We start from the raw sequence: 16,887 nt of genomic DNA on the forward strand, positions 1-16,887 counted from the left end.
CAAATGTGACTGCTTTTTGGTGGTTTGTTAGTAACATACCCCAAAATTGAGACATGTATATATTCGCAGAGTCTCTTTTATTTCTTCTCTTGGTCTTAGTCCTGATTTTTTTTTTGTAACCTGCCATTCATATTTATACGTTTAAAGTGGATATCAAATGATGGTTTGAAGACTATGCCAGGAGAGCTAATATTAACATAGTCTTGAGTGTCCTTGACATAGTTGGAACTACCTTTTGAAATGACAGTGGAGTTTTTTTCTTTGTCTCCATTGGTGATGCAAGAAAGGAGCTGATATACTGCACTGGATGTTGCTTTTGAAAGAGACTTGTGCTTGTATTTGTCAAGATACTTTCGCGCCGCCCTTCATTTTCTCCTCGTGACATTCCTCTGGGACACTGTAGGGCACTAGCATTATTCCCATCTATAGATCGGGAAATTGGGGGACCAGAAGAGTAAGTGGTGTTTAATTAGGGGTACACGGTGGTGGGACTAAATCAGGAACCCATGTCTCCAGACTCATCACCCCTCTTTCTGTGCCCCTCGGAGCACTGCTGTGAATCCTCTTACCCGGAAGATGAAGAAACAGGGAAGAACTTTGAAAACTCTGCCAGATGGAACTGCTGCAGATTTTAGAGCAGGAAGGGACCCCAGGAGCGGCGGCTGTGAGGCTTTGCAGCTCCTATCAGTGCTGACAGTGGGGCCCCTCCTATTTTTCAGCCGGTCCATTTAGGTGCAGTCACTCACGTCTGACAAAGGGGCGACGGTCAGAGACAGCTCTGTGAGCAGTAGATGCACGCTGTTGTAACGCAGGCTGTATTCCTGAATAGAAATCTCATTTTTAATCTATCATACTTAGAATAATAATAATAAGTCCTGAAAACACCATATGCCAATAACTGCATTAAGCGAATTTCAGGCACTCTGCAAAGAAAATGGGTGCCCAGGCAGCTTTCCATCACTAAAGAGTTGTTTAGGAAGAAGTCCCAATCTATGAGACATTTCTCTCTTTGACAATTAACAAAGTAGAAGAGGGGCACCTGGGTGGCTCAGGCGGTTAAGCCTCTGACTCAAGTTCAGCTCAGGTCATGATCTGACTACTCATGAGTTCGAGACCCACGTCAGGGTCTGTGCTGACAGAGCAGAGACTGCTTGGGATTCATTCTCTCCTCTCTATCTCTCTGCCCCTCTCCTGCTCACGTTTTCTCTCTCTCTCTCTCTCTCTCTGTCTCTCTCTCTCTCAAATAAATAAACTTAAAAAACAAGAAAGAAATAGAGCTTGTAAACATTTCTTCTTGGGGATTTGGACTTTAACTTTACCATCCATCTACTCATCTTACAAGGATTTATCGACTACCTATGATATCAAGCTCTATTCTAGGTACCGGGGATATAACTCTGAATAACACAGAGCCCCTGTGTCTTAGTTCATCCAGGCCCCTGTAACAGTGTATCACAGACCAGTGGCTTATAAATAATGGAAATTTATTGTTCACGGTTCTGGAAGCCAGGCAAGTCCAAGATCAAGGTGCTGGCAGATTTGGTGTCTGGTGAGAACCCACCTCCTGGTTCATCGACACCCATCTTCTTACCATGTCCTCACATGATAGAGGAGATGAGGGGGCCTTCTGGGGTCCCCTTTTATAAAGGCACTAATCCCATTCTTGGCAGTGTCACTGTCGTGACCAAATCACCTCCCAAAGCCCCGCCCCAAATGCCATCTTACTGGGGGTTTGATTTCAACATATGAATTTGGAAGGAACATAAGCATTCAGTCTATAATACCCTGCCCTTGGACAGGATACATTTGAGTGGGGCAGAAAGACGATGCACAAATATTGCATATTTCATAGTAGTGACAAGTGATATGCAGAAGAAGAATGTAGAGAAAGGCAGTAAAATGGACAGGTGTTGATTGGGGGCAACACAAGATGGGGCAGAGAGAAGGCACAACCAAGGGATGTGAAATGAGAGATGAGCAAAGATGTTGTTGCGTGTAGACGCCGGGGTCATCCCACGGGGAAGGCCAGCAAATGCAAAGGGATTCATGTGAGCGCGGGTGTTCAAAAGAAGAATCAGAACCCACAAAGCATCGTGCGCCAGATAAAAATGTTCTTGCCGGTGATATTTAATTTGTTGTCAGCCTCTTTAATTTCCCTCTGAACATTTTTCTCTCTTCCTCTGAATAGGATTCTCTTCTGGCTGAGTCTCTTTGATCTGATTGTTTATGTATTTCTTTTTGGCCATGTTATGTTGACATTTCTGTCAACTCCCTGAAATCCGGTTCTAAAAATGGAATATTCTTCTAATAGTCATGATCACTTGAATATAAAATAACCTGGCACATGAGAAAACAGAGCTATGAATTACAACTGCTTTACAATTGAATTATGTTAAGTTTTGATGGATTGGAGGAAGAGGCCAAATTACATGAATTGTCGCTCCTGATGCTTTCCCTTTTTCTGAAAGGAATGCTGACTTTAAATCAATCAGGCTTATTTAAAAAAGACTAGCTAAGAGCTAGCGTTTCCTGAAAGCTCACATTACATAAGAGGCTCCACTGAGCACTCGGCATGTTATTTCTAACCTGCACATAATCTGATGCAGTGCACATCATTACCCCCATTTTCAGGTGAGAAAGCTGAGGTTCAAGTAGAATCACTAAGGCAAAGTTGTCTAGCCAAGTTTCCATTGTTCCAAAGCTGTGCACTTAACCATCATCTCTTCATTACAGTGGGGAAATAACAAGCCTTCTTCAGCACGGGGATGACATAGATTTCTGTTTCAAACAGAGAATTCCGGCAGCCATGGAAAGGATGGATTGGGGAGGGATGACTGTGGGGTTAAGACAAGTGGGAGATAATTTCAGTTCAAGAGACAGACCTTAAACGAGCAGCATTGTCAATAGTGGTTCCGGTAACAATCAGCCAGCCTCTAGAGGACACGTATGGACTCTGCTATCCAAAATCAGGTGAATCTGGGTAAAAATGCCTATTCAAATGAGCTACAGAATAATAACTTGACCATGTTTTATATAATCTTCCTGTAGCAGAAGAACACTGCCCTCTATTGCTTTTTGTCTCCTGGCTCTCAGTGGCCCAACCTGTACCAGGAAAAGAGGTGCCATCAGTCAGTGGGCAAATTGGTTGAAGAGTTTGAAATGTGCCCCTGGATGATCAGTAAAAGGTCCCCATCTAAACGGTCAGCTCACCACAGGTGCTCAGGAGTCTCACCCAGTTCTTCTAGAACACATACAGGCTTTAGCTCCCTGCCCCGACAAAAGTGATAAAGAGGCTCTGATATGTTTGTACAATTGCACAATTTTCAAACTTTATTGAAAATGTTAGTAACTGTAATTCAGTTCCCTAATGTAAATCGCCATACAGAATGTGTTGAATATACTTATTTTGCCTTGCTCTGGAAAAGATGGAATAATTATGAATATAAATGGTTGCTGCTTCTTTCATGTAAAAAAAAGACATTATATACATATAAGTCAAATAGAGTATAAGAGAGAAATAGATGCAGTGTAATAATGATGAGAAACCATAATATCTGCTTGGAGGTAGATGCGAAATTGCCACTCATTACTCGAATGGCGAGAAAGTTAGTAGGCAATTAGCAACAGCAAATGCCAAGTGGAAGGATAATTTGTAAGACAACAATAAACACAGTCTATACCAATGAGTCAGAAAGAGGGAGGAAGCAGAAGAGCCAATAAAACAAGCAGAGCAGGCACGGGAAAGACTGCATTCGCACCGTGAGAAAATAAAACAAATCTTCTCCACTCCTCGTCATGACTTCCAGCATTTTCAGTTTGCGGCTTGTTCGGGACTAGCAGTGGCAAGAGCCAAGCTTAGAAAATTATAGTAATAATAAGCCACACTGTGTGAAAAAGCGTGCTTTCCGCCAACCAAACATCACCAGGACCTATTCATGGGGCAAGGCAAGCCCTTTTAGAGAAAGGGAAGCTATGAAAATAGAAAGCAATGATTCAGCCCTTGAAAATCAAAGAACAAATAATTATATAATCCGTGAAGAAGGACCTGAGGGGTGTAAATCAGTTGGCTCGGCTACATCCACACACACAGGAAGTAATTACAGTGAAGAATTTTTAAAATTAAGAAACGCAGCGATTGGAAGGATGATCTCTGCACATCTAACACGTCCACTGATTCCCCGCGCTCACCTGACCTGACACGTTCTGGACCAATCAAAACGTGTCTTAGTCTCAGTGATCTTCATACTCTTCCCCCATAATCTATGCCTTATGCAGAGAAGCTTTTCATACATGTGTAGATAGCACTATGTGTGTGGATCATATGTACAGTGAATCAAGTCTGCAGGTAGTAATACATATAAACATTTCTTAAGCAATGTAAGCTAGCTAAGAAATGCTTAAGTGCGTACTTTGCTACTCACTTCGTATGTGCTATCTCATTTAATCCTTACAGTCCTATAAGCTGGGTGCTGTTATTTCATACCTTATATATGAGGACACACCCTAAAATTTTAATTTCTTGCTCAAGGTGAAGCTGGATCTTAAAGTCAGATCTGTCAGATGACTAAATGTGAATGCTTAACAATAGAGAAGGACAATATACATTATAGTTGAGAAGAGCATTCTAGAACCCGGTGTCAGACAGACTGAACTAGAATCCTGGCTCTGTTCATGCCCTGCTTCTATTTAAAATCATTCAGCAGCTTAGTTCACTTAATCCTCACAGCTGCCCTGTAAGGGAAGAATGATGATGGTGATGATGCAGATGAGGACAGTGATGATTAAGGTGACGATGACAAGGATGTGACAGAGACAGGGGGTGGTGATGATGATGACGGTGATGATAATGATGATGGTAGGGAGGATGGTGATGATAATGATAATGTCCATTTTCCAGAATAGGCAAACTGAGAGGTTAACTAACCTGTTCAGAGGCAGCTGGCTAAATAAGAAGCTAAGTTAATGTTGACCAGAAAGCCTGTGATTTTACACATACTACTAAAATCCTGGAGCATTCCCCATCTAAGGGCCATCAGTCATGTCTCAGCTGTACTGGCTTCCTAACGCCGCATAACAAATTTAGCTGCCTCAACACACGTGCATCATCTCACGCTTTCCATGAGTCAGGAGTTTGAGTGCAGCCCAGCGCTTAGGGTCCACAGCTCAGGATGTCACCTGGCTGCGGTCTGGGTGTCAGCTGAGCCACATTCCTTTCCGGAGCACAAGGTCCTCTTCCAAGCTCATGTGGTTGTTGGCAGAATTTAATTCCTTGTGGTTGTAGGACTGAGGTTCCTGCTTTCTTGCTGGCTATCAGCCAGGCACCTCTCTCAGCTTCCCGAGACCCCCACAATTTTTCACCGTTTGGCCCACTCCCAGACCCTCTAGAAACAAGGCAGCTACTGATTCAAAGCCAAGAGGCAAATCTTCCTGACTTCTGGTCTTTTTTAAAGAGCTTGGCTGATAAGGTCAGCCCACCCAAAATAATCTCCCTCTGGGTTAACCTGAAGTCAGTTGATTAGGAGCCTGATTTACCTATGCAAAATTCCTTCCACCTTTGTCATACAATGTAGCAAAATCATGGGAGTAACATCCTATCAACTTTGCTATATTCTATGGACGGAAGTAATTGACAGGTCTCGCCCTCAAGGAGGGGCATTACACAGAGGGCCATTACCCTCAAGGGAGGGGCATTACATAAAGACATGGTTAACTGGGGATCTTCTTGAAGTTATACCGACTACAGCAACTTTGACATTACTTTCTTTAGGAGTTATCTGCTGTTCTCTGCAGTGGAGTTACTCTCTAATTCCCATGTGCCTTCCCGTACTTTCCAGTCATAGAATTTATCCAAGAGTAATGTCATGGCTTACTCCCCACTAGATGTCAAGCCCTTTCCACAAGAGATTTTATCTTGCTCACCGTGGTATTCTCAGCATGGTTCTCAATGCATGTGATGAACAGGAACAATGATTATCCAAACAGCATTTCTTCAGACATATTAGTCCCTGCCAATGAATAAGGTTCAAAGGTCATGTTAGCTTCTTGGATTTTTATCCAGTTCTCCTATTCAGCCAGTATTTTCACAGACATATCTAATAACTCAAAGGTCTACATTACACTAACAAATAACAAGCGTAACAAACACATGATAGTTTTCACATCATCACTCACAGCGGATTTCTGAGTCATTTATTTTCTCGCTGTTTTCTAGGTGAAATATGCCCACGTTTGCAATATGAACAATACTTTCCAGTTTCACAATGCCTTATTAAAAAAGAAATCTTCAAAGTAAATCCTTCCGTGTTACATAAATGGATTAAAAACATAGATTTGCCTCATTAAAGGCTGGAAAAGTAGTCCTTGAATTCAGAGTTAAAATGAAAAAAGTGCAAGCCATGGAAAGATAATATTACCACAATGCTATAAAATACCTACAGGCAAGGAAGTCTGTGAGGAAAACACAATAGAATTTTCGGTAACAAAGTAGAGGGCAGAGTTGAGGTGATAGAAAACAGATCCGTAAGGGAAGAATGTTTTCAAGTCCCAAGCAATGATTCTACCATGTCTTGAGATAAGCAATTCAACAGTACAGGGAACCTGTGAACTGACATTTATCATTCACTTAAAAACCCACAGTGCTATGTGTTTGCATTCAGGGGTAACTTGAATCACATACTGTTGCCCTTAAAAATATATTGGAAATTGATCTTAGCTTTTTCACAAGTGGAGGCACAGAATCATTTGAATATTTTTTCAGGTTATGGCTAAAACTCCCTCAAGTTTGACTATTTTATTTTAGTCTTCATGTGTGGAAGGAACCACCGTGTGGACACTATTAATAAGAGTCCTTTGCTCTATTTCTAGGTGAGTCTATCACTGGGATAATCACAAAAGCATGCCAGCTCTATAATTATTTAAGACTAAAAAAGATACATCCAGGATTTGGACGACATTCAAACTATTGCCTACAGCAACCTTTTTAAAAAGTTCTAAGGAGACTCCATAACCAGTTTATTGCTCCATTAAATAAAAGTATATCTTTTCCCTGACATGACTTCGGGATTCTCTCTTAGTGACCTAGCATCAAGATTCCCAAAGAGAAGGCTTGTAAATCATGCATGAAAATAAATGTAAGTCCAAATGCTCTGGGCTGCTCAGAGGGGGGGCAGGAGCAAAGGATGGAGAAGAAGTCTGTTGGGTCCTTTAAAACATCTGACAATAAATAAATGAAAATAAGAAATGGGGCCTATAATACCAGAGTTTATGTCTTACTTTGTGTCCTATCTTTGTTCACAGGCAGAGCCAGAATATGCTCTGTACCCAGCCATTTGTGTTTAGTTGAGCGAGAGGGAAAGGAAGAAACTCAAGGGCCAACAAAGCTTTTGCGGGCAGAAGAGAAATTGGCCGTATAATGATATCTCAGATCTATATTTGTCAGCCTATTACAGTAAACTCTGCTCTCTACTGTCTATTAATAGTTGGCACTTCTGCAAAACTGTAGTTCAAAGATAGCCAATGTCCATAATGATGACCTGAGGGCTGCAGGAGCCCAGAGGGCTTCCTGCCCCATCCAAAGAGGTCACAGGCCCCTTGTGTCCTGAGCTCCAGCCATTCCAGACAGGTTTTCCCTCTCCGGCAACACATCCTGGGAGGGAGCTCTACGACTTCCTTGCCATCCATTCTAGCAGCTGAGAATTCCTTCCCCTGTTAGCACAGCACTATGCCCAGAGTCAGGGGCTCCATCAAAACGTGCTGAATTAATGAATGGAAGTCAATGCTATAGGAATTTTTATCCACTGAAGCTTATTTTAACTCCTCGGACTACAGTGGAAGGCACTTGCCTACCACCCGTATCATTGGTGATTTTCTTCCGAATGCTTGAGAATTTCAGCCTTTCCTGCCTACAATGTACCAGCATGTTGCTGTACTCTATCCAAAGGCCCGTCATAAGTCACCTCGTACATCCCGTCCTTTATACTCTCAGTGTCTACAGTTGTACCTGGCACGTGACAGGTGCTCAGTAAACAGATACTGGACAAATGGGTCAAGAAGTGAATGAATGAATTGCCTCTACCACAATGTCTTTCCTGGATTGCTGCGAGAGATCCTTCAATGGACCCACTACTTACATACTTTAAAATGCATTAGTCATTATTTCCCAGACATACCTAGATTTTTCCCTATTTTTCCTCCTTCTTCAGGGTCCTCAAGTTTGACTCTATTCTTTTCATTCTCCAAGGCCTAGTTCAAACCTCTCTTCCTCCAGGAAGCCTTCACTGATAACCTTGGCTATAGTCTCCCCTACTCCAAACTCTGCTACTGCTGAGGCTGATCCTTTACTCCATTAATTCTCCTTACAAAGAAATCTGAAAATTAAATGTAATGAGTAAAATTTTATTTTAGGTATTCTAGTGTTTTATGTTTCAGATGAAAACAAATTTACATTTAATCACAGAAATTTTCTAATAAAAGCAGAAGAATGAGAAAATGAGTATATTAACTTTACCCCAAAGTCTGACATTCACTCTCAGCGTTACATAATCAATTTAATTTTATTTCTTCAAAGTATGAAAACAATTACTGATGTAAAAATTTTAAGGCACTTTGTTAATCGGCTGAATTTTAATTTTTAAAATAGATAGCTTTCCCAAAAGCCTAATAGGCAAAAGTCTCACCTTTGGATTTTTGAACAAATATCACAGCATTTCATGTATTTAAACGTGTACAATTGATTCAATCAGTGAATGTTTCTTACAAGGTTTGTAAATGGCATGTGCAACAAAAGTTGTTGTTTTTTTCCCCCAAGATAACCCAGTTAGGCTTGACAGCTTGTTTACAATAGTACCCTGAAGACACATTCTACGGTGCTCAACTATATAAATATACATTTGAGATATACACTCTGGCTCGTAACATTTGTTAAACATCTGAAACATGAAGTCAATCCAGTTAGTGTGTTCTTTGTACCTCTTTAAATAGTATGAAGGAAATGGATCTCTAGACTTCACAAGTGCATCTATATACTCCTACTTCAATTGACATATACCACTGTGAAAATCAGAAAATAATTCAAAGACTTCAATAAAGAGAAAAAGATGGGGGATCCAAAGACACATTCTGGAAATACATGGCAAGCAGAGATAGAACACCAGTTATGAGAAATATGAGGGAGGGGCAGGGGTGCCTGGGTGGCTCAGTCGGTTGGGTGCCTGACTTTGGCTCAGGTCATGATCTCACGTCGCAGGCTTGAGCCCTGCATCGAGTTCTGTGCTGACAGCTTGGAGCCCAGAGCCTGCTTCAGATTCTATGTCTCCCTCTCTCTCTGCACCCCTCCCCAGTCGTGCTCTGCCTTTCTCTGTCTCTCAGAAGTGAATAAACATTAAAATTTTTCAAAAAAATATATGAGGGAGGGGCATAAGGCAAAGGTCCTCTGTTAAATCATACTCTTAGACCATTAAAGCCAAAATTTCCACCATTAAGAATTCATTCTTTTGGATCAAAACATCCCATAGGAATGCTCTGTTAAAATGTGAACATTACACAGACTATTAATACATATTGGCTATTAGTATCATAGGCTCACCACACCAGTCAAGAATATCTCTGTAAGACCAAGAATGGGTTTCACTGAAGACTTGTAACAAGAGTGAAAAAAAATAGAATGTTCATGGCTCTGCTCCCATCGCTTTCTTAAGAACCCCAGCTCTCCCGAGATTCCTTCAGAGCAGATCTGGGAATTCTGAAAAGGGGCTTTCAACCACATTCCAGGAATCCCTCTTCCTCGTTATCATTTTGGTCATCTTGTAGCTGCAGATAACCAAAGGAACAAGTGTGCTATGAAGGCACCAAGGCTCTGTGATGAAGGTCTCAGCCACCCAAAGATGATGGCTTTGCTGCCCGTCCTTTGATGCTGTGGCTGCTGATGCCTGACACTGAAGGAATTCACGTCCCTCCTAGAAAGTCATCTTTCCTCTCAGCCAAAGCTCTAGCCAACCATTTCTTCTTCTATCTTGAATCTTAATATATCAGCATTTTACAATTTTGTTCACTATTTTATTATAACTCCTGTGTCCCCGTGCTCTTGGTTGAATTATTTGATTTTCATGGATGACTCAATGGTCAAAATACAAGAAACTTCAATAAGCTTGCATATCATTCTATTGGGTTTGGGGAATTAAACTTATTTAAATTCCCCAAGCATTAACTCACTATCTCGTCTCATGTTTTGGTCTTCAACCACCTTTCAGCGATTTTTATGTTCTTTTTTTCCATTTTAAAACCATTCTCCTTGATGAAGAAAATAGAAACAAACTGGATTAAAGAGTAGGTTGGCCCTTTCTTTGATATGTGTTAACATCATAACATCTTTGAACAGCAGACACAACCATATTTTTCTTAGCATTTTTAGCGATCTTGAACATTAATAAACTTTTATCTTGTACTGATCTACAACCATTGTGACTCAGATCTTAAAGGTTTGTGCCTATCTTCTATACTTTTTTCTTAGTCATGAGTTCTTTCTGTCTTATTTGGTATATTACAAAATCTGAACTCATGAAGGAGCTAATTTTATAACTATTTTAGGTGCTTTAACCTTCAATCTCCTTTCCTTCTCACTTAAGTTAGTCCCACTTGCAGAGTCAGAATTACATATTTATTTAAACTTCCCATTCCCTTTAAAATCATATTCTCTTAAAGAGTCTGTCCATGAGGTTTCTCTAGTTTGGGGAAGCTGTTTTCATGGGAGACAAAATGGTACAAGGAAAAGGACACAAACTCTGGAGTCTGAAAATCTATGGCCATCTTTTAGCCTGGCTAGTGCAGAAGAGATGATGCATAAATATCAAATAAGTGAATGAATGAATGAATGAATGAATGAATGGTGATCTCAAACAAGTTAATCCCATTGAGCCTCAGTTTTCATATCTGTAAAATGGTAACACAAGTATCTATTTTAGAGGCCCGTTGTCATAAGTAAATGAGCCATATTATCTCTAGGAGCATTTCTAATGACAGCATTTTTCTTTTTAGCTTTGCAGAAGTTCCAAGCTCACCCTGGGATTTAGGTATGCTCATAGGGCTGGCTGTCTTGACATCCTTGTAGAGTTGGTTGGCTCTCTTAACATTTTTAATCTTTCATTTTTATTAAATTTATATATGCACATACTTTAAAGATTCACCCAGGTCTATAAATTTTGTTAATAAGCAGCTGTTGTTAGCATCTTCCCTCCAGCACCCTCAACTTCCCCTTCTTCAGAGGTAACCACTTTTAACATTTGTAGCTGATTGTGTTGGTATTTACCTGTGAATTCTAAATGACACGCTTACATTGCTTGTACTTGATATTTCCAGCTCTGGATATTGACTCCCCACATGGAAGGTTAGCACGTTACACTCTTCCCTTCATAGTCTCCACCATACATAGATGCCCACCTCTCACACCCCAGCCTCTCAATATAGTTATTTTAAATGTTTGATTACATTAACATTCAGCATGGACATTATTTTGAGTCTGTACCATTCAAGGCTAAGCTGTGGGATCCATGGTAATTACCTTTACTTTCCTGCATATTTTAAATTGTCTCTGGCAATTAAAATTATCTTATCTATTTTCCTAGCTTTCTGTGTTCTTGTCACAGATTCATTTCAAACTGAACACATCCCAGATGAACACTCTGGACATCCACTCCCCTCCCCAGATGATTCTTCTCCCAGTCTCCCCATCTCTGTGAATGGCCCTCGCTCTAATCGCTGAAATCACCCTTACTCTTCCTTTCCCTTCACCCCTTACATTTGACCTGCATGCAGGATACATTCAGAATAGATGTTGAATCTATCTTCCCATCTCACTGCCACCCACCAGTGCAAGCCCTTTCTTGCTTCCCTTAGCCTTTGTCACAGAGTTCTATCATTGGTATTCCCCCTTTCACTTTCCTCCATCCCCCGTGCGATCATCATACAGCAAAAGGCCCTTCAAAAACTGCAAACAACACCATTCTGCATCCACTAGATGAACGTCTCAGTGGCTTCCCGTTGTATTCCAAGTGAAACCCATACAAGGCCCACTCTGCTCCAGTCACACTGGCCCTCTGTCAGCTCCGCGGAGCACGCATATCCCATTCTAGCAGCTGGGCTGTAGCTGTTCCTTGGGCTTAGATGCTCTCGTTCCTTCTCACCCTGCAGTCACTCCCCAAGGCCCTGCCTGCTCTGTACTAAAGCAGGTTCTGCCCAGAACTACCTTATCCGTCTGCTTACTTCCTTCGTAACGCCAATCACAATTAACCTATTTAAATGAAGTCCATAACTGCAATTATTTTATTTGTTCATTTAGTTGCTCACCATGTAAACTCCATGAAAACAGGGGCCTTGTCCCTTTTGATCCTCATTGTACTCATGGCGCCATATAATGCATATTTGAATTCTTAATGACTAGATGTTAGAATATAAGGAATGGCTACGTTTTGAGTGTTTTTATTTGAGAAGGACAAACAGCAAATTTGAAGTTTGGTGCTTGTGGTTTCCACGTAGATGTGACGGCTGTGGTGGTAGAATTCACCAGAGTCAGAGCTAGGGGGAAGAGGAGGCCAGTGCATTGATGAGTGTCAGGATGTGTCCCGTTCATTACCTTCGACACTAACCTGTACGAAGAGTAGACCACACGCTCTTCAGGTCTGCGTGCGGCATAGGACCGGGTGGTGTGGCTGGAGTTCTGGAGTTCTGGAAGACAAGGAGAACTTGCAGTGATCTCAGGTGGCCAGAGTGGCATCAGCAGTGGAGCTGGAAAGATGCTGTTTGACCTGAAAAGGGGAGACAGAGACCTGCTGGAGTCCAGGGAGCCATCTGACTGCAAAGGGGAAGGGGAAATGCTTCCTTAGCAGTGCTTTGTGAAGTGTGGCTGCTGTTGTTAAAAAGCACTCGGACAACCTTATTCATTTACTCTTCTGCCTGCTGTGACCGAGGCCAGTTCCTGTCCATAAGAAATTCACAGCCTTACTTTTAGCTGTGGCAGCTGGGATATAGGCTCCAGACATAGGCAGGTGACAGTAACACGCTACCCTGTGATCCCGTGGACCCCGTACGGCTTAGGGTGTCCTAAGCCTTCTTATGATGTCATATCTTGGGAAATGTGTTGTTAGGCCATAGGATTTTCAGAGGGGAGACAACTCGGATGTCAAGAATTCTAAAAGTTAGAACATATGATAAAGAACGGCAAAGGGAAACGGAGCTGTTTAACCCAGGAAGAGATGAGTTGAAAAGAACCAAGAGGCCCTTCACACGGTGTGAAAGTGCTCTGTAACAAGGACGGTGGTCCCTTTGGGACCCTTCTGAGCACTGGGACCAGCGTGCACAAGGGGCAGTGCGGAAGCGAGATGCCGCCCCAAGGAGAGGTATGTTGCGACAAAGATGTGCCACTTCTCCACGGTCGAACAATGGCTCGAGCACCCTGCCAAAGGCGTGAGCCACTGTTACCGGGGTTTGCAAGCATCCCCAGCACGACCTTCCGCCGTTCACAGGTGTGCGGTGGGTGGCTGGCGTTCCTAGGGTGGCTGCTGGCTCTGAAGGCAGTGATGCTAAGCCAGGGGAAAGCCCACAGAGGCCCAGGCAGGATAAGCCTCTATTCAAAGACAGTTAGAGAGAGCATAAGTTAAACCGCTTTTCTGTTTGTTCGAAGATTTACTTCTGTACATTTATTCTCTATGGAAACAGGGGAGCTGGCACGTGCGACGTTCCTCATAAAGCTCTCCTATTATCATTGATCAAGCTACCTGGCTGGTGGTCATAAATGAATAAACAGATATAAATCCCCAAATAAGCAGACACTCCGTTCTGTTTTTATATACCACTAAATGCTTTTTTTTTTTTTTTTTTTTTTTTTGGCCACAGCCTGTAATAGCGGAGGAAGTCTTAGATGATTTGATAATACAAACAATTAAGTCGGGAACCTTTTCCTAATGAAAGGAAATTATAGATATGTGCTTTTCTGGCAGCCTTTAGTACTTCACACTACCAGCCTCCTCTCCCCTCCACCAAACACACACACACACACACACACACACACACACACACACACACCCCGCACGGTTTCCCTTGTAGGAGTCAGTTGAATTTGGCTCAAGTGCATTCACTGATGTCTTCATCCCAGCACTCACACTCAACTTGCCCTGATAAAAATGTTTTTATTAATAACCTAAAAATTTAATGAGAGCCCTGTCTTTAAAAAAATATCCAGTGCTCTTTTTACACTAAATTTATAATGAGCCTTTGGGAAATTTCTGAAGTTCTTACACACGTATTAATTCCCATTAATTAACTTAAAGGCTGCAATGCAAATAAAAACAGTTCCCATCTTTCGAAAGGGCAGGGCTCTGAGTGGGAGAAGGATCCCTGACTCAGGATGTTTCCCGTGCTCCCGTGAGCGGCTGACTGCTCCTTGATTCTGGCCTCCTGCTAAGACCAACACTGAGCTCCAGTAAGACTGAGTGGAAGTTTCCCAAGAAGCTGGCACTCTCTCTCCACGGTAGCAGGCCAGGAGCTGCATGAGGTGACGGAAAGACCAGACACAGGCTAAGTTCAGATCCCAACTCTGTCTTATTTACTTACTTACACAAGTTATTTACTACAGTGAGAAAGTAAAGTCGTATGCCACAACAACAGTTCACGATGGTTGTGCAGGCATTTCCCGATTCTATATCCTGTTAACATTAGAAATATCTAAGGGATTCCCCCAGCTCCACTTAGGAACTGGCAAAAAGGACATTATCCCCATTTGCACCAGAAGAAAAACGCAGGTGAAAAGTTAAAGGATTTCTCCCCAAACGTGAAGCTCTGAGATGCATGGAACTGTATTTCACAGGAAAGAAAACAACCCAGCTCTTACTTCTATGAGGCAAAGATAATATCAGTGGTTCCCTAGCCCTAGGGTAATCTGAAACAGAGCTGCACCAGGGCTCTTGCGTAGCAACACGCCCCTCCCCAAACGCACAGCCACGCCAGCTTTACTCAAACACCGCATGGGGACAAATGGCGGAGTCAGAATTTGAACCTGGCATTTGAGAGCTGATGCTTGGGCCGCTAAACCCTTCCTCCAGCACAATAGCCTCCTAGAAGGAGACCGCAGGCAGACATTCTTCATCAGCGGGCTGCTGAACACTGCGGCTCTCTGATTGTCCTCCAGGAAGCTCTGCCTCACGAGGGGAAGTAATTATGCACCCAAGGAAGGCAGAGGACGTACTCTGTACGCTTTCGGCATGGGGAGGGATTACAAGCACTAGCACTGTGTTAGAACAAGTCTCTGGCAATCCACTCTTCCACGATGGGAGGGCCCCGACACAGCCCGGCAGGTTGCAGCCACGAGGCAGAGGGCTTTCGCTGCTTTGCGTCAGGGCCCAGGGAAAAGCAGACAGGAGAGAGGGAAGAGGAAGATGAGGAGACTGAATATTGGTTTTCTTAAATGGAAAGTAGCTACAAGTTAAAAAGTTGCTTCAGAAACACCAGGGAAAAGCGAAACATATACAAGCTTAATTAATAGAATTCAGATGAAAGAAGGGTAAAGCGATGAAATATTCATTATAGATCTCATATAACTATGATGGAAAACAAACTCAATCGAAAGATGCATTAGAGAAACAAAACCCTTAAAAATTAAAAAAATTGGAGGAGGGGTGCCTGGGTGGCTCCGTCGGTTCAGTGTCCAACTCTTGATCTAGGCTCGGGTCATGATCTCATGGTGGTGAGATAGAGCCTGGCTTCAGGCTCCGCACTGAGTGTGGAGCCTGCTTGGGATTCCCTCTCTCCCTCTCTCTCTCTCTGTCCCTCGTCTGCTCGCGCATACATGCTCTCTCACTTTCTTTCAAAATAAACAAACATTAAAAAATAATAACAATAAATTTAAAATGTGGACAAAACAAGAAAAAGCCAGCAAATGGTTCAAGCGTAGGTTCAAGGTTTCCTGGGGCTTCCTGGGCATTTGAATGATTTGCAAGTGGCAGAGCACACATCTGTGGAGCAGACAGTATGGGTCACGGCAGATGTTGTAGATGAAAACTGGACAACAGGATGTCTCTGTGTCCAATTCAATTCACATGCTCCTTGATGAGCTGAAGGCAGAAAATTCTGGAATACAGGAGAAAATGAAACAGAGCTGGGGAATAAAAATAATGATGACAATAGCAATTATAAAAATAGCTAACGTTTTTGTAAAATGTTCTCGGGTGCCCGAGAGCATGCCAGGCATTTTAAATGCTTTATCTTGCTTATTCCCCATAACAACACAACGTAAGAAACAGGTTCCACCATCATCCCAGTTTACAGGTGAGGATAAGAAGATTCAGACAGATAAACTTGTTCAAGGTCACAAAATAATTAAGTGGCAGACGCAATGTTTGAATCCCATTATCTGTCTGACTTTAGTGTTCGAGCTAATAAAATTTATATAAAATTTCAATCATTGTGTACCCTGTGCTTCTCCTCAAAAGCTCCTGAGTACATGTATATTTAAAAATCGCAATTTCCTTTTTTTTTTCTTTCCAAAAGCCATCTTCTAAAAATAATAGGTAAATTGCAAACTGTAAACTTATCATCATGCTTATGAGGGATGTGGAGGTGGGGGCACCTAAAAGATGGGCCGGGAAACTGAGTTATGAATTTATATATTAAAAGATTGAGAAAGTTTTCCTTTGATTTGCATTTTTATCTGAGCTAATTGATGCTTTGGAAAACTTGGAGTATTTCAAAGAGCCAGCCTTTTTTAAGTCCGGGCAAATCCTCTCGTGTTTCTTTCCAGATTGCTCAGCCCTATCTCTCCAGCTCTCTCAAGACATTAATATGTAATCTCTCCACCAAGCAAAGGATCAGGTCATATAGTGAGTCACAGCACCTAGTAACACA

The 16,887-nt window shown here is 42.1% G+C and overlaps 1 long non-coding RNA gene across 1 annotated transcript; it reads right to left on the bottom strand.

Moving 5' to 3' along the window:
- Positions 1–574: 574 nt before the first annotated feature.
- Positions 575–13,464, bottom strand: LOC122483794. Its single transcript, XR_006297469.1, has 3 exons — positions 12,639–13,464; positions 5,920–6,005; positions 575–821 (listed from the first exon to the last, which is right to left on the bottom strand). It is a non-coding gene; the product is annotated as an uncharacterized LOC122483794 (long non-coding RNA).
- Between the last annotated feature and the right edge of the window lie 3,423 nt (positions 13,465–16,887).

This window comes from Prionailurus bengalensis, chromosome A1, assembly GCF_016509475.1.
Source record: "Prionailurus bengalensis isolate Pbe53 chromosome A1, Fcat_Pben_1.1_paternal_pri, whole genome shotgun sequence".
NCBI lineage: Eukaryota > Metazoa > Chordata > Mammalia > Carnivora > Felidae > Prionailurus > Prionailurus bengalensis.